Genomic DNA, 22623 nt, shown 5'->3' with positions numbered 1-22623 from the left:
GGTAAGTCTTTCTGAATATTTCAGTAATGGCATAATATTTTGCCTGGCAATTTATTGAAGGGTGCTAAAACAGAGTTTTCAAATTAATTAGGGAACAATTTCTTAATTATCTAGATTGTGGTTTTTTGGTTCAAAGAAATAATTCTTATCTGTATCTCCTTTGAGTGTTTCTAAATGTAGAACATAAGGAGATTTAAATTAGTAGTTCTAAGAACTACTAATAGTTTGAGTAATTAACCATCAGTAGGAGATTAAACACAATTTTTGACTTCTGACTTAGGAAAAAAACTTATAGGGCATATGATAATGACCATATTTCATATATCAGAAGGCTCTGGTTTTGTATCTATTCATAAAAGAACATTCTTCCTATGAAGAGAAAGAACCAGTTAATTTATCAAAAAGTTGATATAATTATTTTTTTCCTTAATTTTCGGGTGTCTCGTAGTAATATGGCATAACTTTAAAAAATCCATTTATCCTGATTTTTCATTTGTTAATATCATATTATTTTTAAAAATAATTCTTTGCTTTTCCTTTTTTCTTTTTTTAAATTTAAATTCAATTAGCCAACATGTAGTACATCATTAGTTTTTGATGTAGTGTTCAGTGATTCCTTAGTTGCGAGTATAACACCCAGTGCTCATCACATTACGTGCCCTCCTTAATGTGCCTCACCCAGTTACCCCATCCCCCCACCCACCTCCCCTCCAGCAACCCTCAGTTTGTTTCCTAGAGTTAAGACTCTCTCATGGTTTGCCTCCCTTTCTGATTTCTTCCCATTCATCCTTCTCCTATCATCCTCTGCTCTGTTTCTTATATTCTACGTATGCTTTTCCTTTTATGCAAAATATTTCCCTCTAAATTATCTAAGGGTGGACTTTTATCTTCTGAAAACAAACAAAAATAAAAATTTGGAATCAACATCCTTTCATATCTTAAAGCTGTTCCTTCTGGAAATAAAAAGTAATTTTAGAATGTTTTAGTACTTAAAATCAGAATGTTTTCACCCGATTAAAGAAATATTTTACTTGTCTGGTTTTCTTAGATAATTATGTGATTGATACAAAATAATGTCTAAATTGCTAATGGAAGTAAACATTTGTTGCTATAAATATAATGATTAGGCAACTAATCAGGTTGCAAGTAGACTATGTTTGTCATTATTTGCTTTATTCATATTTTGATTGAAACAAATTGGATAATCCAGAAGAACCCTTAAGATTGCTTTTACTCCATTAAGTCTAGAACAGATTCCTCAGCATTTAGCCTTTTGTTTCTTCTGTGTACCATTCTCTAACATCTTGTCTATCTGTCCATAGTAAAAAGGCTACTAGGAAATAAGGAGGTGTAAGGTTCAAAGATAATGAAAAAAAGTACACATCCACACAGCAAACAGAAGGAACAATATAAGCAAAGAGAAAAAAGTCCACAGCCACATAAATTACCACCAGCTACAGCCCAATCTGTAAGACCCTCCAAAACCATGTGTTCTTGTGCATTTTTGTACTCTTAATTAATTCATTCAACATATTTATTCCACAAATATCAATTGTGCACCTAATACGAACCAGGCACTGTTCTAAGCCATTGGGATTTCACAATTAAGAGAACAGATGAAGATACTTGCTCTTTGGAACTTGGGAGTTATGTTCTGTGTATACCAATGTTGTATGTTTAAGGAACTTGAATTTACCTACTTTGTTTTGTGTTTTTAAACTTTTTTAAAATTAAACTTCTATATAGCATATAAAGAGTTAAAAAATCCATCTCCTTGGTGTAAGTAAATTCCTATTCAATCTTACTCCTTTGAGGTCCTTATTTCTCCTACCACATATTTGTCTCTGGATTTACCATCCAAAATCCCTACTTTGAATATAGTTCTTTTAAATTTTATTGACTGTTCTGTATTTATTAGAATGGAAGCCATTGTACATATCAAACCCATATAACACCTTTATTATGCATTTGTATATATATAATTAAAAGAATCATTCAAACAAATTCCTATTTACCACCCAGCTGAAGACAATGGGTCACTGATATGTTTTGCAAGCCCATAGTGGGCTCCTCCTCAAGTCAATCTGCTTCCTTTACTAACTGATTTTTACTCATGCTCCCAAATTTTATTTTTCACCTCACTTGCTTTTCTTAAACATTTATCACATATATATTTAAAAACTTACTGTTTAGTTTTTCAGGTGTGACCTTTCCAGTCCCTGTTTGTTTGTTTATTTATGTGGAGCCCAATATAGGGCTTGAAATCACAACCCTGAGATCAAGACCTGAGCTGAGATCAAGAGTCAGACAACCCCTCAGTCCCAATTTCTTGGGACTGAATTTTGAATAGGCAGTTTTCCCACTGATCTGCAGTGGCCCCTCTGAAATATGAAGTTTAAATAAGAGTGTTTGTATATATATCAGTTTTCTATTTGGTGACGCTACCTTTGCCTATTCTTGTACCAAGATGAACATTTTTAAGTCTTTGTTAAGGTATTTCTGCTCAACTTTTTTTTTTTTTTTGGCACGATATCAAATCTTTCTATTCAGTTTGTGAGCATCGTATGCCTTTACTTTATTGGTATCTTTTTAAATGTCCTATAAGAAAACCTTTCAGTTTTTATAAAATGAATTTTATATCATATTTTGATTTATTCCTAGGTACCTTTTGCTGTATCATAAATTCTGTGTTACTTTTTCTAATGGGTTATTTCTTATATACAGAAGTAAAACTTTTTTTTGTATACTGAAATTACACCCATAAATTAATCCATAATATTTTGGCTATAGATTATTATGTGTATTCTATGTAGATAGAAGTTGTGTTTTTCATTTAATATTTTATTTACTGCTATTTAAAGATTTTTAAAAAGATTTTAAAGAAGATTTTAAAAATTTCTGTGAAATATTCTGTAAAATATACCATTTCTCCATTAGTAATGACAGTAACTAAATATGGTTTCTGCTACTGATTGGTTAAGTATAGTAAAGATTATGAACTGATCGTTAGATTTAATAGAACAAAATCATTGGTGTCTTTGACAAAAGTATTTGGAGTGGAGTAATTGGGGCGAACATTTGACTTACAGTGGCTTTAAGAGAAAGTTGGAATGAGAGACCTAAAGAATATTGGTGTATTAGTTTCCTATTGTTGCTATTACAAATTATCACAAACTTAGTGGCTTAAAACAACTCTACAGTTTACTTCTGTTACAGTTTTGGAGGACAGAAGTTCCAAAATGTGTTCCTTCTGAAAGGTCTAGAGAATAATTTGCTTTCTTGACTTTTCTACCTTCCAGAAGCTGCCTGGATTTTTTTGGCTAATGGGCCTGTCTTGCATCTTCAAAACCAGCAGCCTGCATTTTTCAGTCTCTCTTTCTTTCTCTCTCCTTCCCTTGTCAAATGGCCTTCTGTCTGACTCTAGCTTTACTACCTCTTTCTCATAAGGACTCTAGTGAATACATTGGGCCCATCCTAATACAGTATAACTTGTGTCTCAGAATCCTTAATCACATTTGCTAAGTCTTGTTTGCTTTATAAGGAAACATATGTACAGGTTCTAGGGGTTAGGATGTGGACCCTTTCGGGGAATTGGCATTATTCAATGGCATATGACATACTTGGTACACATAATTCTTTTTAACAGGTCTTTTGTTTTGTTTCTTTTTTACAAATGAAGAAATGAAGAAGACATCAAAATTTATCAGTGATCCCCTACTGTATAAAGTTGATGAATAAGATTAATCCACATCTTAATTTTCCAAAGCTTACATTTGAGTTTTTGCTTCCCTTTATTTATTCACTAATTAATTCAACATACATATTCTGCACCATGAACTCATTACACTGTTTTGTATATGAGTGTTAGGCTTTCTTTTTCTTTCTTTCTTTCTTTCTTTCTTTCTTTCTTTCTTTCTTTCTTTTCTTTCTTTTCTTTCTTTTCTTTCTTTTCTTTCTTTTCTTTCTTTTCTTTCTTTCTTTCTCTCTCTCTATTTCTTTCTTTCTCTCTCTCTCTATTTCTTCCTTCCTCCCTCCCTTTCTTTCTTTCCATCCTTCTTTCTTTCTTTCTTTCTTTCTTTCTTTCTTTCTTTCTTTCTTTCTTTCTTTCTCTCCTTTCTTTTCTTTCTTTCTTGATTTTATTTATTTATCTGATAGAGACAGCAAGATAGGGAACACCAGCAAGGGGAGTGTGAGAGGGAGAAGCAGGTTTCCCGTGGAGTAGGTGGCCCGATGTGGGGCTCGATCCCAGGACACTGGGATTGTGACCTGAGCCTAAGGCAGACTCTTAACGGCTGAGCCACCCAGGTGCCCCGACTTTCTTTCTAGACCGAGAGCACATTTCAGGAGTGACACAGCTAGTATCAGGTAGATATTATGGGAAGTTTCCTAAATCTCATCACATTTAAGCTGAGACTAGAAAAAATGAATAGAAGTTAGTAAACAAGCAAAGGAAATGAATATGGGCTGGATGGTGGTGTGATCTGAGGAAGAAGAAAATTCCTGGGATTAAAGAAGGAGATGTATATATTGAAGCCGGAGAGTCAGTGCCTATTTGAAAACCGAGAAAACTCTAGTATGGCTATAACATGAAGCAGATAATGTGAATGGGAGGTTGAGGGGCAGGAAAAAAGCTCGTGAAAGTTCTTACTGGGACATTGTGGCCTCTTGATTTTTTACTTTTCTCTGACCCTTTGCATCTCAGTCTCCTTTACTTGTTCTTTTCCCTTTCCCCATCTATTAAATATTGATGTACCCTGGGAATCAGTTTGCTTTTCTTAACTACACACTTTTCATAGGTTTATTTTCAACCACTATTCCTTAAAAAATCACCAATTGACAACATTCAAATCTATGTCTTCATCTCCTTTCATATTATGCCCATTATCAATTTATTGCCTCTCTGCTTCAAATTCACCCTTTAGCACCTGCTCTGAAATGGACTCTTAAGTCTTTCTTATTTACAAATAGCAGGAAGTTAAGCTTTGTCAGTAGAGGTCACAGAGAGACACTGCAGGAGGAAGAGGATTACTTTTCCAGGTTTGTATGTTTCTTATTTTGCCTTTCATTGCTCCTATTGAATGACTGATCAATGGTATGAGTGTGTAGAGACTGGTGGTGCCCTGTCTCAGCTGCATTCCTGAGCATGCTGTCTGTCAATGACTGTGTAGTGCTGGCCTGGACACAGTGACCACCTTCCTGAGGCCCTAGTGATGCAGATGCCGCATACCCCAGGCCTCATGCCCACAGAAGCACCCAAGCCTATCTGTGTGCCCATAAACCAGCTTAGACTCTTCTCCCTGGAAAGTAAATTCCTGTTGCCTATGGACCACTTCTGACCTGGGAAACAACAAATATCTCTACTATCCAGTGGGCAATAAGCATATATTCTCCATTAAAGGTTGAAATCCAGGGGTGCCTGGGTGGCACAGCGGTTAAGCATCTGCCTTCGGCTCAGGGCGTGATCCCGGGGTTACGGGATCGAACCTCACGTCAGGCTCCTCCCCTAGGAGCCTGCTTCTTCCTCTCCCACTCCCCCTGCTTGTGTTCCCTCTCTCGCTGGCTGTCTCTATCTCTGTCCAATAAATAAATAAAATCTTTAAAAAAAAATAAAGGCTGAAATCCAGCCTTAAGGAGGAGCCCCCCTTCCAAGTTTATCCTTACTTGTTGTTTTCCTACGGCACTCTTTTGAGTTCTTTTTAATCCTTTGTAGTTGCCCTCCTATCAGAGCTTAATAATTCTTTTATATTAAGCACCCCTGTTTAAATTAATATAGGTTTCTATTGTCTGAATAGATACAGACTGATGTATATACTGTGTCTGAAAATGAATGCTTATGTAACTTAAACATGAATGGATTAAATTGGAAATCAGCCACTCTATTCCATTACCAATATTCTCTTTTTTATTTTATTATAAAAAATATTACCAGTATCCAGAAACCTAAGGACCATTCTAAAATTTTATAGCTACCTCTGACTTTGTATCCAATGATCATTAAGTATTATCTATTCTGTTTATTAAGAAACTTTGGTCCCTCTATCTGCTCTTGTTACTGTCAGAGAACATGATTCACTTTTGGTTCTTCATCTATAAACAGAAATGATAAATAATTCTAAGATTACAGTATTATAGAAACTATATCCGTCATGTAGCATATTACTCTTGACATTAGGATGAAAGGAATTTTGCCCTTTTTTGTTCTTAAGACATCCTCATTTTCTGATTTTTAATCATTCCGTGTTGGTAAGATATTCAGTCTCCTCATTACCAAGCCCACTTGAACCAGCATCCTTAGTTTTTTTTTAAGGTTTTAAATGTTTGAAGTAATCCCATGTATTTAAGAAAGGGGTCTGTCATTCTCCGTTTATATCAGACACTGTAGACATGTTCAATTTGTAAACCAGTATGATCCCCAAAAATCTGGCAGCTATTTGATTTCTATGTCAAACACATGAATGAGCTCTGTTCCTGAAGCTTCCATGATCACAGCATTCAGCATAAGATGCCTTATAAACTCTAAGCACATTTCTCCATCCTCCATCTGCTGGGATAATTTAACAAGTCCACCTCAATTAATCTAGACCTTCACAAATAAGAGAGTTGTCTTATGTATACTTGGCAACTGCTGCTTTTTACTGTGTAACATAAAAGCTACCAAAGCAAGGAAAAGCCAGTGCATTAGACAACTCTGGAGATGGATAAGAGAAAATAAATACAGCAGTGATAACAAAAAACATATTTTTATTTTAATATTTTATGAGATAAGAAAGCACCATTTTTATTATTTTTATTGAAATGGGTAAGTACAGTGGCTCTTTGGCTAGCTCTGTACTTTATAATGTTAGATAATTATCTAAGATGTTTACTAATCTGTATTATATAGAGAAGTCTCCTTATAACTGTTACAGTTTGTTGAAGGTAAAATGTAACTTTTCACGCAGTTGTTTCAAGAGACTCCCAATAATGTTTTGCATTTCACATATTAGAAACAAATAGTGGTCATTTTAGATCTTTGAAGCAGGAGCAATGATGTCAGCCTTGGATTATAGAGGATTTCATATTAATCAGCCCTGAGTTAGGGTGGATCAGTTAAATGTCTTTGGTTGTAAACAGGAGAAACCAACTTCATCTTAATTCAGAAAAATAATTTTCTTACTTTATGTAATCCTGTGTTGACGTAAGTAAGCATCCTGTTTCACAGTTTCCACATGCCTCGTGATACTCAAATAATTTGGCAGTAGGGGGTAGGAGTCCCCTTAGTTATCTCCAAGATCCAGGTGCCACAGTTGGTAGAGCCACTGTTGTGCAACTGCATATCATGGGGAGTTATCATCTCGTCTTGGTCTTTAAAGAGCAGCTTCACTGCTGTTTCCCCATCTTTGTGTGAGTAAACATTTCCAAATACTCCACATTTCCTAGAGGATCTTTTGATTGCCCCAACTCCTAGAACCCATTTGGTGAACAGTTATATTCTTGATTGCAAGCAAAACATAATTAGTCTGACCAAACTGTGAAAAAAAGGGATCTAGGTATTTCAAAAGCCAAAAAATAAGGATTGAACAAACTGGCTCAGAAAAGATAGAAATTACAGCAGCTCTAATGATCTAGGTCAAGGATCAGCAAACTTTTTCTTACAGAGCCAGATAGTCAATATTTTAGGTTTGCGGGCCATTTGATTACTGTTTCAACTCCTCACCTCTGCCATTGTAGTGTGAAATCAGCCATATCCAATATGTAACCAAGTGAACATGGCTATGTTCCCGTAAAACTATTTATAAAAATAGGAGACTAATTCTTTTGCCGCAGTTTGCTGACATCTGATCTACATAATAGCAAGGAATAAATGAATTCTTTTGATTTTATTTGTGCCATCTGTCCAGGATTCGAGACTCTTACTGTACTTAGTAACTTGACACTTTTCTGGGGCTAAGAAGATTCTTTGATTGACTAATGTATCAGCAGTGCATAGATTGGGAAATGGTGGTAGGAAGACTGGATAAAAAAAGATAAAATTATGTTGTATTATATATTTCTACTATAGAGATTCTTGTGGAGGGGAGCTAGTTTAAGAAAGAACTTCCTGAAATAATATAGAATGCACATTATTTGCAACTTTTAATGAAATCTGTGATGCAAAAACCTGAACCCTAAATTAGTGGATGTTCAGACTTTAGATTTTTAAGCATTTATGAATGAATTTGATGGTTCGTTACATGTTGCCATTTATTGTGTGCCCGGGAATGAAATGGATGAGAGCCCGGAGTGATTTAGACAATGAAGAAACCTTATTAATGGCCCAGCATCTAAATTTCAATAGTTTTATTGCTTTTTACCCATAATCAACACAGTAAGTTTTTATTATCAACCAAAAAAAAGTCACAAATATTTTAGCTATACTTAATTGAATTTTAAGTAGGAAGTTTATGTGCCAGAGATATTTATACATTCAGTAGAGATTTTCAAGTCTTATTAAACTGCTATCTTAGTAGACATGTATAGGATACCTTACATTGCTTTAGCAGCAAGGTTGAAAGCTTTTAAGATGTAATGACTTTTTTACAGACAAAGGTTCTGTGATATCACATCTCTCTTTTGAATTTAATCAGGATTTTGCATTATCCAAAAAAGCTGTATCCTATTTAAAGAGTTTTTAATTACAAGGGCTGAACTGGATTGAAAATAGATGCATGGAACATTAAGGGACATAATTATCTATAGCTGACAATTGGTCCAGATGTCAGATGCACCACACCAATAGCTTTATATACAAAAATGTTTTTAGTTTAAGAGATTGATTTAACTATTTGAAGTAATTTAGGCACAGACAGTATTTTCAGAGACATAGAGATTGGGTACTGTCAAATCACTTGAATTTTGAATAATTTGAAATGTATGTTTGCAAAGGAACACATATGATGCTAAACATTTCTACATTAATTATTAGGCCAAAAACCTATTACATATCATGTCTGTATGTGAAACTAATATGGTGTACTATGGTTTATACCTGAAATTAATAGGATATTGTATGTCAGTTATACTTCAATAAAAAAAATTTTAAAAACCCCTAATAGATATTTTCTTTTTCTTGTTTGATGTCTATATGTAGAGATCTAGAGTTCTCATTTTATGGGTTAAAAATGGTGAAAAAAAAAACAACCATGAAATATTACTAATTTTAAAAATCTTACAACTACTGATATTTACAATATTATTATAACCTCATGTTGTCATTCATTAAAATAAAAAAAGCAAAAAGTTTGACTTAGAAATGTGTTTACCCTCATATAGCTTGATGAGTCTTTAAAATCTTGTTAAGAGTGTGTGTGTGTGTGTGTGTGTATGTGATATGTGACTATTCTATGTGTTTGGTGGGGAGAAGCAGCAGTTCTACAATCACTTCCTAGGTTTTAGGGGTCTAAATGCCCATTGTTAATTCCAGTCAGTATAGAGGTATTGCTATTACATCACTTAGTCATTGTTCCAATCATTCATTCATTTATTTATTCATTATAATAACATTGAGAACCTTTGTAAAAATCTCAACAATGATCTCAACTCTCAAGGAACTTTTAGTCTCATGGGAGACCAAAATTGAATTCTTCCTTTCTTATAACTATAATTAATGAAAAAAATTCATCTTTTTATTCTGCATTTTTTTACAAGTAATGCATTGATCATATTTTATTTTATTTCATTTTAAAGCTTTATTTATTTGAGAGACAGAGAACATGTGGGGGAGGGGCAGAGGGAGAGAGAATCTTTAAAGTAGACTCCATGCTGAGCGCAGAGCACAACCCTGAGATCACGACCTGAGCTGAAACCAAGAGTTGGACACTTAACCCGTTGTGCCACCCAGGTGCCTCACATTGGTCATCTTTAAACAATTGACTACATCATTGAACCTATGATATTCTGTCCCAAATGGACTGCCATCAATTAATTTTATATATTTCATCTGTTCTTTTTTTTTTTTTTAAACTTTATTTATTTATTTGACAGAGAGAGAGGGAACACAAGCAGGGGGAGTAGGAGAGGGAGAAGCAGGCTTCCCGCGGAGCAGGGAGCCTGATGCAGGGCTCAGTCCCAGAACGCTGGGATCATGACCTGAGCCAAAGGCAGACGTTTAACGACTGAGCCACCCAGGTGCCTCTATTTCATCTGTTCTTGACAGTTCTTACTGTTCTGATTATTTATTGCTTTATAAAAACATCCCAAAATTTAGTGATGTAAGACAATTATTTTGTATGCTCAAATCAGAATTTTAGACAGTCCTAAGGGGGGGACCATTTGTCTCTGTTCAGTGATGTTTGGGGACTCAGCTAATCGCACATTATGGTGGTTGATACTTGCTGGTGGTTGATAAGCTGGTACCTTAGCTTGGCCTTCAACTATAGTACTTGAAGTACATGCGGTCTCTCAGTGAGTTGGGGCTTTTTTACTATAGTAAATGGATTCCTAGAGTAGATGTCCCAAAGGACAGAACTTGGCAAAAATTATATTTCCTATTCTAACCTAGTCTTATAAGTTATGCCATGTTATTTCTGTATATTCTATTTGATTGAGGCAGTTAAAAGACCCACCCAATTTCAAGAAAAGAGGAACTGTCTCTACCTTTTCCTGGGGCAGAGGCAAGTTTCTGGAAAGGCATGTGGCATAATCAGAAGTATTGTGTCCTTTATTGGAAAACACAATTTGCTGAAGTTCACCATCCCGCTACAGTAACTTATATTTGAACTGATGGTACCAGAGCAGAATCTAAATATGAGACTGGGTGCAGTTAGAAGCTGGAGGGACCTTGAGAAGAGTGTTAGTGAAAGCCTATAGGCTTTAAAGATTGTTAGAAAAAGCCCAATTGCCCTCAAAAGCCTGTTGCTGAGAACTAAAGTGAAAGATAGGTAAATGTTATTGGAAGTTGGAGAGGCAGGTGTTTCTTGTTAACAAAGTGGAAGAACTTTGACAATACTGTTGCCTAAAGTAGTGTGGAGAGAGAAAATGCACCTAATTAACTGATGAACTAATGAAGGATATTTCCGGGAAGAGAGTTAAAGATATGATCTGTTTTTTCCTTGCTGTCTATAGTAAAGTGTGAGAGAATAGAAATTAGCTAAAGGAAGAACAGTATAGTATGAAGTGCCATGGGTTTTCTTATTTAAAAATAAAACTCTGTGTTAGACCAAACCTCTCCAGAGAGCAAATGGTTCTAAAATTAAGAAATGGCTTAAGGCAGGGATTAAATAGTAGATTTTTGTTGTTTTTTAAGGCTTTCAACTATATTCAGTACTACATGAAATATTATGTATATATAATTTATATACTACATTTATATTTAAGATGCATATTCATCTTAAGTGGAAGATTTATCTGTTCTACCTTGAAATGAGCACTTTCTCCAAAATAAGTTGTATAAAATGGGCATTTCTCTGATACCTAAGTTTCTATCAAAAATAAATTTTGGAAGTTTTTATTTAATATAATAATATTTAGATAGTTATAATAGGCTAAGTATATTAAATACTACTATAAGCAAATATTTATAGCAATGTTAATTTCTGAATAAAGAGACTGCATTGTCATTTTATTTATTATTTTTGAAGATTTTATTTATTTATTTGAGAGAGAGAGCTTGCACAAGCAGGGGGTGCGGCATGCAGAGGGAGAAGGAGAAGCGGGTTCCCTGCTAAGCAGGGAGCCTGATGTGGGACTGGATCCCTGGACCCTGGGATCACAACCTGAGCTGAAAGCAGACGCTTAACTGACTGAGCCACCCAGGCTCAGTCATTTTAGAAAATGTAGAAAATCTAAGGAATAAAAGAAAAATATCCTACCATTCAGAAATAACTATCATCAATTTATATTGGCATAAATAATTTCTCCTGTTCATTTAAAAATACTTAATTTATGTCTAGATAAAATCAGCATAATTTTTTCATAACCAGTATGTATATCCTTATATGAATTTGAACATAAATATTTATCTGAAATTGCCAAGCTCAGAGTCAAAAGAAGATCCTTAATAAGCAGCACAGGGTTATATAAATGTATTCTTGACAACATCTAAATACAAAATACAAAAATGTCCCTTGATAATACTGTATTTGTCCTGTGTATCACCATCTTTATCATTGAATAGAAAAACGCAGGAACTTGCTTTTTAGTTATTGTAGCTTAATTGACTTTCTGTAAGCATTTAATTTTCATGTATGAAGCATTTGGGGATGGAGAGTGAGGGTGGAATTCGGTTTTGAATCTAAACTGCATTTTTAATTTAGAAGAAGTAGATATCCGTATGCATGCAAATTTCTTATTCAAAATGTTGATTTGTGTGGACAAAGTATTGTCAAGATAAGCAGGAACTTGAAATCACTGGTCAAAACAACAACAACAAAAAAACAACAAGTGTTTTTCCCTGCAAAAGATAATGAGCAACAGGCTTTTAAAATTTTAGACAAATACTAAAGGTAATATCATGTATAATATGATACGCATCTTTCACTTCCAGTGTGCTCTGAAATTGAAAACGCAAAATGTTTATTCGAAAGTAACTAAGTATTGCTCTTCCATTTTATTCTTACAGAAAGAACATTCATGTTTGAAAGGCTTGGGCTTGATATGTACATGTTTTTTTGTTTGTTTTTTGTTGTTTTCTTTTTATAATATTCTTGTGCAAGTTACTTATTCGGTAAACACATTCCTCCATGTGTAAAAAAAGTACCTTTATTACCTACCTTGTCATGTTGTTGTGTGTCCTGAATGAGAGTGCATGTGCAGGGCCCAGCCTGAACCTGGTTTCACACATAGTTATTTCCTTTTCTTCCTCTAATATAACCTGAGGATTGGTCCTTTCTCCTTTACTTGCAGGTACTTCACACCGCAGTGTGTTTTTACCTCTCCTGATCATTATGAGCAGGTCAGGTACTGAAGTAGTAAGATTCTAGGAAGAGAATGACTACCTATCTGTGATGTAAATTTCTCTTGTTTAAAGAGAAACCAGTTGAAAAAATAGAGCTTCGTTTCAAACCTAGTGGCTGAGGAGGCAATCTGTCCAGTGCAGGACTTTGGAAAGCTCATCGGTGCTGCAAATCACTGTTGAACTCAAATTGAAGACCTCAAGCATTGAGGCCTTGAAGTTTACATTCTGAAGTTGTGCTGCTCTGATTCTAAAATTACCAGCTGACAAAGATTATTGACCACTACCTTTTAAGCTTAAGTCCAACTATGAAATGGTGTGACTTGTTTGTTTTTTTTATTCTGATATATTGATGGACATCATTAAGTGGCATCAATCCATATAGTTGTGTTTAGCCAGGAGAGACTATATACCTTCTTGGACAGAGAGGCAGAGGGAGAGAGAAGAGGAGGATGGAAATGGAAAAGGAGAGAGGATAGATGGATATTTTAGATATATAACTGATCCAAGGAATGGTTAAAATAAGGCAGGGAAAAGAAAGCTAAAAAATGGCTCGGTGCTAAGATCAGAGGTCATACATTTTCTTGTTTAATCTCTAGGTGCACTCTCATTTAAATCATTTATTTATTTGTGGATTTGTTTATTTAACCAATATTTATTTACTATTACTAACTGCCAGGCAGTGTCCTAGGCACTAGAGATACAATAAAAAAAGTTGACAAACAAGGTCTCTAGTCTTGAAAATTATGTTCTAATATGGAAAATAATACGCTACTTAAAAATTTAAAAATATGAAAAATAAAGTCACACATTACATTAAGTGTGCATAAAGAATGCATATAAGGTGGTGTGATAGAAAGTGATGAAGTGGTCATTTTGTATGTTAATGCTACAAAGTCCTTACTGAGGAGATAATATTAAAGCTAAGTTCAGAATTCCAAGAAGACAGATTTGAAGATTAAGAGCAATAGCCTTCTGGTGGTGCCTGGGTCGCTCAGTTGGTTGAGCAGCCTACTCTTGATTTTGGCTCAGGTCATGATCTCAGGATCTTGGGATTGAGCCCAGTGGTGGGCTGCACGCTCAGCAGGGAGTGTGCTTAAGGATTCCCTCTCTCCCTCTGCCTTTTCCCTCTACCCACTCCCCACTTCTGCTCACTCTCTCTTTCTCTAAAATAAATAAATAAATATTTAAAGAAAGAGAGCAGTAGCCTTTTAGGCAGCAAGCTAATTATTGAAAAAGATGGAGAGCCATTTGGCATGCTAATGGAAAATGAGGTGGGAGTTGAGATTTGTTTTGCAGGAAAGCCATCAGGGCTTTGCTGGTGGAATGGATATGTGAAGAAGGAGCAGACAGACTAGTAATTTATTTGATTATTTATTTGATTATAATGCTGCTTACTTCCCTAGAGCTATGGAAGGTAATGGTGTGGGAAAGAGTAGCTTAGTGTAGGTGGAAGGTTGTTGTGGGAATCAGAGGTTTTGTTTTAGTCGCATTAAGTTTGCATGTTATGTATCCCAGTGGAGAAGCAAAGAAAGCAGATGTGAGTATATAAATCCAGAGTTCTTGGGACAGGTAAGAAGTGAATTCATAGATTTGGGAGTTATTGGCACAAATATGGTGTTTAAAGTCATAGAACTTGATAAGGTGGCCTACAAAGGGGACAGACACAAAGGTAAATCTTCCTATTTAAGGAGACAGATGAATGGAAGTCAGGGAAGAATAATAAGTATGCAGAAAGTAAGGTTGAAGAAACGGAAGGGGAAACAGTGATACCAAGAGTGCAGGCAAGGGTAGAATAACCAAAGGAAGCAATGTTACTGACCACTCAGAAGTCATTTATGAAACTGCAGTCTCAGTGGAATGTTGTGAGAAGTCTAGGGAGAGTGCCTACAGTAGGAAATATGAGATGGGGAGTGAAGACAGAAATCATAAAAACTTTGAAAGATTACCTGAAAGCAGAGGGAAAAGATGAGGTAGTATCTAGAGGCGTGATGGGGAAATTTCTTATTTTTGCTTTTTTGTAGTTTGTTTTTTGTTTGGTTTTGTTTTTTAATAGGGACATAGTGTTTGCATACTTATGAGACTACCCAGTGGAGAGGGAGAAATTGATAATGGAAAATGAAATTAATCATAGGAGAAAATTTCCTAATGTGAGCTTTTTTTGATGGTGGCAGGAAACTTTTCATTCGTAGTACTAGGAGGTCGTCAATATTCTCAATGCATGCAATTTTAGGTAGAGTGATATTTTACTAGATAAACACAACACGAAGCAGTGCAGTGTTTATACTTTTAAGAAAACTACAATCACTGGATTTTCTCCTGTCATTAAAGATGTATTTATAAAGCAATTATAAGTCAGGAACTAAGTGCAGGATCATACTGTTTAACTGATTTTTGGCCGACTGATAATTTATAGCCATAAAATACTTTACATGAGTTTATCATAAAAACTATTTCTCTAATAATGACGGATAATTCTGATCCATACGGTGAGTTCTTTGGAAAGTAGAATAAATACTAGAAATATAATGAATTGTTACTTTAAACTGAAATAATTCAGTTTCCAAAAATGGTACACAAATTTGTCTTCCGTATTCATAAGAAGACTTTTCATACTATTTAAAATCTAAAACTAGCATCAGATTACTACAGACCTTTTTACTAATAACTGAGTATTTTTTACTGTTTGAAATAGGATTATTTATGAAAGCAACTGTGTGCTCTATCAATGACTAATTTCTCTGGGATTTATAGATTTTTTAACTAAAGGTACACATTATACTGAGATATTGTCAATAGAACTTTGGAGTATGTAAGTTTTTTTTTTTTTTTAACTAGTTAAATGAAGTCATTATGAAGGGAAACATTTAAATATGTTTATGTGCCAGAGAGGTGGCTTTTATTTATCTGTCTCTCCTTCATTTTTCTTCCTTCCTTCCTTCCTTCCTTCCTTCCTTCCTTCCTTCCTTTTCTTTCTTTTCTTTCTTTCTTGTTTCAAATTTTTATTTAAATTCTAGTTAACATATAGTGTAATACTGGTTTCAGGAGGAGGATTTAGTGATTCATCACTTATATATAACATCCAGTGCTCTTCACCACAAGTGCACTTCTTAATCCCCATCCATCACCTATTTAGCCCATCCTTCAACTACCTCCCCTCCAGCAACTATCACTTTTTTCTCTGTAGTTACAAGTTTTTTATTGTTTGCCTCCAGAGTGAGGGCTTCTAAAAATATGATTGTTAGTTGTTTATGATTTCTCTTGGTAATAAATTGTTCATTAAACAAGTAATATATGCCTGCCTTTACTATTCAAACAATGCAGATTGCCTACAGAGAAGTTTAATAATCTTTCAGTCTTTCCCCTTCATACCTCTTTTCCCTGAATTACGAAACTCTCTCAGGTAGTTCTGCATTTTTGAACAATTATTTCTGCGTTCTTGTGAATATATTCAGATTGATATCTTTACATGTAGAATTTCTCTTATTGTTTTTAATAGGAAATTTACTCTGCAACTTGTTCTATTCATTTATTATTATATATATCATCACAGTCTGTGTGTATGTATGTGTGTGTGTATATATATATATATACACACACACTTCTATATCTCTACATCAAACATATATGTCAAACACTATCACTTATACGATTGTAATAGCTCTAAAGTAAAAGGAGTAAAAATATATTTACTATTTTAATAACAATACTGAAAGCCTCTAAATTTCCTTATTCCTCTCAAAGTTTCTCAGTATAATATATTAGAATAATATTAGCAGGGTTAAAGCATGAAGAACAAGAAAAGGAAAATATTATTGAAGACTGATTTTTCAGACAGTATTCATGCTTTCTTGCAAAAGCTTCAGTACTATTACTGTGTAAATGTGTTGTGAGTACTTTTAGGGTAGCTTTCAAAAGGAAAAAGTTAGTTCTCACATTATAATTACAAAATTCTTTTAAGTTTTTAAAATAACTTTTTATTATCTGAAGACAATGCTAAAAGCTTTAAGCATTTTTTAAAATAAGTGACTATAGTCAGATCTCTTTAGGTATTGGACGTAAAAATAAAAATATAAATTATCTGTTATATTGAAGTATCTTAATTACAGTGAAAGCATGAGAGCAGCTCTATTTCAATTAGTAGGTAATGTTAAAAGTATTATAATTACCCTTTTGATAATGTGATTGTTAGCTTACCAGAACCAGGGGAGAATTAAATAAGATTTACTGAGACATAGGATTTGCCAGCCCTGTACTTTGAGATTTGAATACATTGTCTAATTTAGATCCAATGACAAACTTATAAAGGAGCAATGACAAACAGCCATACTCATACATAATGCATTCCTGAAAATTGTTTTGAAAATGGAATATTAAAAAGTGGCACATTAGACTTACGTACTACAAGTGGATCCTATTTTGAATAAGAATAAAATACAAGATCATTACACAGAATTTGCTTAACTCAAATTATTATAAAGGCATAAATGGTCATTTAAATAACAAATATTTTGTAATATCAAATATTGATTTCTACATTATCTTTAAAATTATATACTTTTTTCTAACACTATATTTATTTATATTTTTGGAATTTATTCTCGAGTATCACAGCAAAGATAAGAAGAATTATGTTTTCTTGTATGTTTTCTCTGTGTGGAAAACTCTGGCATGAGCAATAGCAATATTGGATCTAAGGAAATAAGCTAATAAAAATTTTAGCTAACTTGTAATGTCATTTAATAAACAGCAGTTTGCTACTATGAAGAGTGAATTTGGGGGTATTTGCTTGGCTCAGTCGGTTAAGCGTCTGCCTTCAGTTCAGGTCATGATCCCAGGGTCCTGGGCTTGAGTCCCGTTTTGGACTCCCTGCTCAGTGGGGACCCAGCTTCTTCCTCTCCCTCTGCCAGCCGCTCCTGTTGCTTGTGCTCCCTCCCTCTCTCTCTGTCTGTCAAATGAGTAAATAAAATCTTTTTTTTTTTTTTTTAAAGAGGGAATAGGTAATAGTAGGTGGAGCACAGGAGGAGTTTCAGGAGAATTTAGGATAATTATGTTGTCATAATGACTTCAGTGAGAAAGGTACTTGTTTAAATGTTTGGTTATCTTTATGAAGTAACCAGTGATAAATTGTATCAATATCAAGAACTGTATGGACCCATCCATGTCACTTTACATTTGGATAACGGGTATTATTTTATATGAACATTATCTCCAAATTTTATTTATCACTACTAATCTTTCACTAAATGCGTGACTGTGTTTTCATATATATTAATTTCTAACTTTAAATAAATTGCATTAACATATGTAGAAGTCTTTCATTTTAATGTTTTTCCCCCTCATCCCTGTGCCATAGCAAGAGCAAGAATCATAAAATAGTCAAATAATCACTGCTATGCAGAAAAATATGAGAAACATTAGAATTTATGTAATTGGAATTGATTAAAGATTATTTGAAGCATGAAATTATGACTTTATTAGAAAAGATGGTTTGGCATGACCAATATATTACTGGTTGAAAATGTTGATTGTATGTAATCCAAATGTTTGAACTGGAAAGCTTCTTCTTGTATGTACGTCTGTCCATTCTGCAAATGAGAGCCTTGAGAATGAGGTACATGAAGTAATCTGACCAAAATAATAAGTTTTGAGTGGGTAGAGTCAAGACTTGAATTTAAGGGTTGTGAATTCTTTTGTTATAAGCTTTTTAGTATATTATGTTGTCTCTTGTCTAAATTCCAAAGATAAAATATGTCTTCTTTTTTATTGTTGTTAAAGCATAAAAATGAAAGTTTGGTGTTCCAGTTGTGGATTAAATGGATTTAAACATACACTTCTTTATCTTCCACTGAACTCAAATATAGAACATAGGCACAACCTATGGGTAACTATTTGGAAACGTGGGAGGATAAGTATTAGTAGCCAGATTGGTAAAAGAAGGCCAGAGTTTTGAAGTATCACCAAACTAGTGGTGAGTTACTCTTTTTCCCCCTCTGGCATCCCCAAGCTTGAACTGAACTCCAGTATAATAAAAAGCCCAGGTGTGAAAACTGTAATACAGAGAAAGGTCCAGGAGAAACCTTCTAATTCTGGCTCCTTGGGTAGAAAGATAACTTTTAAATCTCAAGAGAATGGGAAGTCCCCCTTTTATTGTCTTTATGCTCTGTTGTTTTATGCTCTAGGTAAGTGGTGGCAGCCAGGTAAAGGGAGCGTGTAAGACTCAAAAGTCTAAGGTCAGGGCACATTCCTGTCTCTTCTTGGGGATCCAAGCGAATAGGGCCTAAATCCATTGTTTTAAATGTCCCCCCTCCCCCCCGCCTTGTTCTTTAGAAGTAGGCGGCATTTGCCTAGAGGATCCCAAAAGGGAACCAGTGGAACTGGAATGTATAGGAGAGGTAGGTGATGAGAAGGAGAAACGTGAGAAAATGATCCTATTAAGTTGCTTAAAATTTTCTGGGCTCATTGTAGTATTGTGCATGCATGGGTCTACTCCTAACAACGACTTTGAGAATTGATCTAATGAGTAGAATTCTGCCCAGTCATAGATTGAATAGTCTTGGGTGGCAGAAATATGAAGCAAATTTAAATAATACTGTAAAATATTTTGAATATTGGACATCGGACTCATAGCCCACAGATCACTAAAACAAAAATATCTGTATTCTCTTTGGGATATAAACAGGACTCCAAGTCTAAAAAGCAATATTCAAGATATCCAGAGTATGAACTAAAGTTACTCAACATACAAAGAACCATGAAAATTTCAATACACAGGAAAATTATATCAAAAGACACCGAAGATGAGATGACATAAACATTTGAATTATGTGAAAAGGTTTTACTGTAGGTTTTATTAAAATGATTGAAACATTTTTTGATCAAATATCAAATAGAAAGTATCAGCAAAGAATAGGTAAAATAAGGAAGAACCAAGTGGAAATTTAGAACTGAAAAACACAATAACTGATAGAAAATTTTTGAAGACATAATGAAAACTTTCCAAGTTTGTCAAAAGATATAAAATGATAGATTCAAAAGCTGAGCAAATCCTAAACAGGACATACCCCAAGAAATCTGTGCCCAGATACATTGTTCAAAATTATTCAAAACAAAGAAAAAAATCTTGAAAGCATTCAGAAAAAAGAAAGAAAGAAAGAAAGAAAGAAAGAAAGAAAGAAAGAAAGAAAGAAAGAAAGAGAAATGTTGGTTATGGGGTACAATTATTTGAATAACTGAAGTATTTTCATTAGAGACCATGGAGACCAGAGATGGCAATTTTTTTTTTAATTGTTATAAGAAAACTACTATCAACTCAGAACCTTAATCCAGGGACTATATCCTTCAAGAATGCAAGTGAAATAAAGACACTCTCAGATGAATGAAAACTAAGAGAATTTATAGCCATCAGACCTGCTCAAAAATAATTGCTAAAATCTTCAGATGGGAGGGAAATCATACCAGAAGATAACTTTTGGAAGGTCACTGTGAATAATGAGCAACAGAAATAGGAGATATCTGGGTGAGTATAATAGCCTATTCTATTTTTGAGTTATGTAAAACATGTTTGAGAGTAGATAGCTAAAACACGTAACATTGTCAAATGGCAGTTTCAGTAAATGCAGATTTCATAGATAAGTACACAGATTTCATAGACAACTCTAGCAAAGAGAAAAGAGTAAAGGGACATATATGGTGACAAAGTTTCTTCAGTATAACTAAGGTGGTTAAGTATGTATTTTGTAGTCTATAAAGCAACCACTAAAAAAATATATGCACACATATTCACAAAGAGATGTAGTCCAACTCACAGCAGATAAATTAAAATTGAATACTAAAAATGGCCAAGAGCCCAAGGAAGAGATAGGATGGAAAAAGGTAACAAGAGAAAAATGGAAAAGAAATAATGATCAAAATTCAAATATATAAATAATAACATTAAATGTAGACAATTAACATACAAATACAAATACAGAGATTGTCATATCAATTTAAAGGTATCCCAAGTATAGTCTATAAGATACAAATTGCCAGTATCAGGAATAAAAGCGGTTATGCACCATAGCCCCCACAAACATTTAAAAAAATTACAAAAGCAAACAGAAATTTAAAAACTTAGATGAAATGAACTAATGACACTGAAAGAACAGTCTGAAAAAAAGCCACCTAAGGTTAAATAGCCTGAATAGCCCTTTAACTATTAAAGAAATTGAATTTGTAATAAAAAATTTTCCAAAATACAAATCTCCAGGATCAGAACATTTTATTGTCAACATTAGCAAAAGCAAAACATTTAAAGAAATACCATAAATGTTCATAATCTCCAGAAAGTAGAAGAGGAGTATAATTGTTTCCTGTTGCTCTGTAACAATAATCAGAAACCTGGTGGCTCAAAACAACAGCCATTTATTATCTTACAGTTTCTGTAAAAAGTCCAATTACTGCTATGTGGATTCATTATTCAGTCTCGCAAGGGTGAAATCAAGGTATCACCTAGGAATGCTGTGTCATCTGAAAACCAGAGTCCTTTTTAGAAGTAGTAGGATTGGGGTCTTCACATCCTCAAGGTCACCTGCTGGTCCCTGACTTGTGATCATGCCTGAACAAGGCAGTTTGTTTCTTCAGCCTTCAAGCCTAAAGATCAATGTCTGTCTGTCTGTTTGTCTCCCTTTCTCTCCCTCTCTCTCCCCATCTCTCTATTTTTAAGATCTCACCTGAAAAGGTCAGGCCTACCCAGGATAATCTCCCTTTTTTAACTCAAAATCTACTGCTTATGGATTTTAGTTACCTTGGCAAAATCCCTTCTGCCATGTCAAATACCATGGGACCTATCTCATTTACAAGTTCTGCTCATGCTCAAAGACAGGGATTACGCAGAGTGCGTACACTAGAGTGTGGAAATCTTGAGCCCATCTAAAATCCTGCCTACCATAAGGAGAGAATGTTTCCCAATTTACCATATGAACCCATGGTCCCATTCCTGGACATTTACACTAGAGAAAGGAAAATTATTGTCATATAAAAACTTGCCTATGATCATTTATAGAAGCTTTATTATAATAGCCCCAAAACTAGAAACAACCAAATGTTCTTCAACAGGTGAGTGAATAAACACTATGTGGTACTATATTTATTCAATGGAATAATAATCAACAATTAAAAAAACACTATTGATACTTGCAAAAACTTGGAAGAATTTCAGAGTACACTAATGAAGGAAGTCCATCTTAACAGGTTACATATGATATGACTTCATTTATATGAAATTTTGAAAAGACAAAATAGAATGATGGAGGGTAGGTCATTGGTTGCCAACAGTTACAGATAGGGTGGATGATTATAAAGAGGTAATTGAAGGAGTTTTTTTGGGGGGTTTATGGGTGTTTTCTAGATCTTGATTGTGGAGGACTATATACAAAAAAGAAAAAAAAAGGTAAAGAAAAAAGGAAAAAAATGTGTAATTTAAAAAATAAACCAAAAAATGTTTCATTGTTAGAGAGACCAACTGGGTGAAGAGTGAAAAAGGAAAAAAATGCTACATTATTCATAAAGCTATACATTATAAAACCATAAGGTTTTCCAAGCTTCTTTGGTCCATTTTCTGTTCCTGACTTGAAATCAGTGATTTTTTCAAGGAGTCTTCTTTTATTTTAGTAGAAAATGGCTTTTCAGTCTTTCTGATAGAGGCAGTTACTGATCCTGGATATGTCATAGTT

Source organism: Ursus maritimus, unplaced genomic scaffold (genome assembly GCF_017311325.1).
Source record: "Ursus maritimus isolate PB19 unplaced genomic scaffold, ASM1731132v1 scaffold_11, whole genome shotgun sequence".
NCBI classification, from domain to species: domain Eukaryota; kingdom Metazoa; phylum Chordata; class Mammalia; order Carnivora; family Ursidae; genus Ursus; species Ursus maritimus.
The sequence above is the reverse complement of the archived record's forward strand: the minus strand, read 5'-3'. Positions refer to the sequence as shown.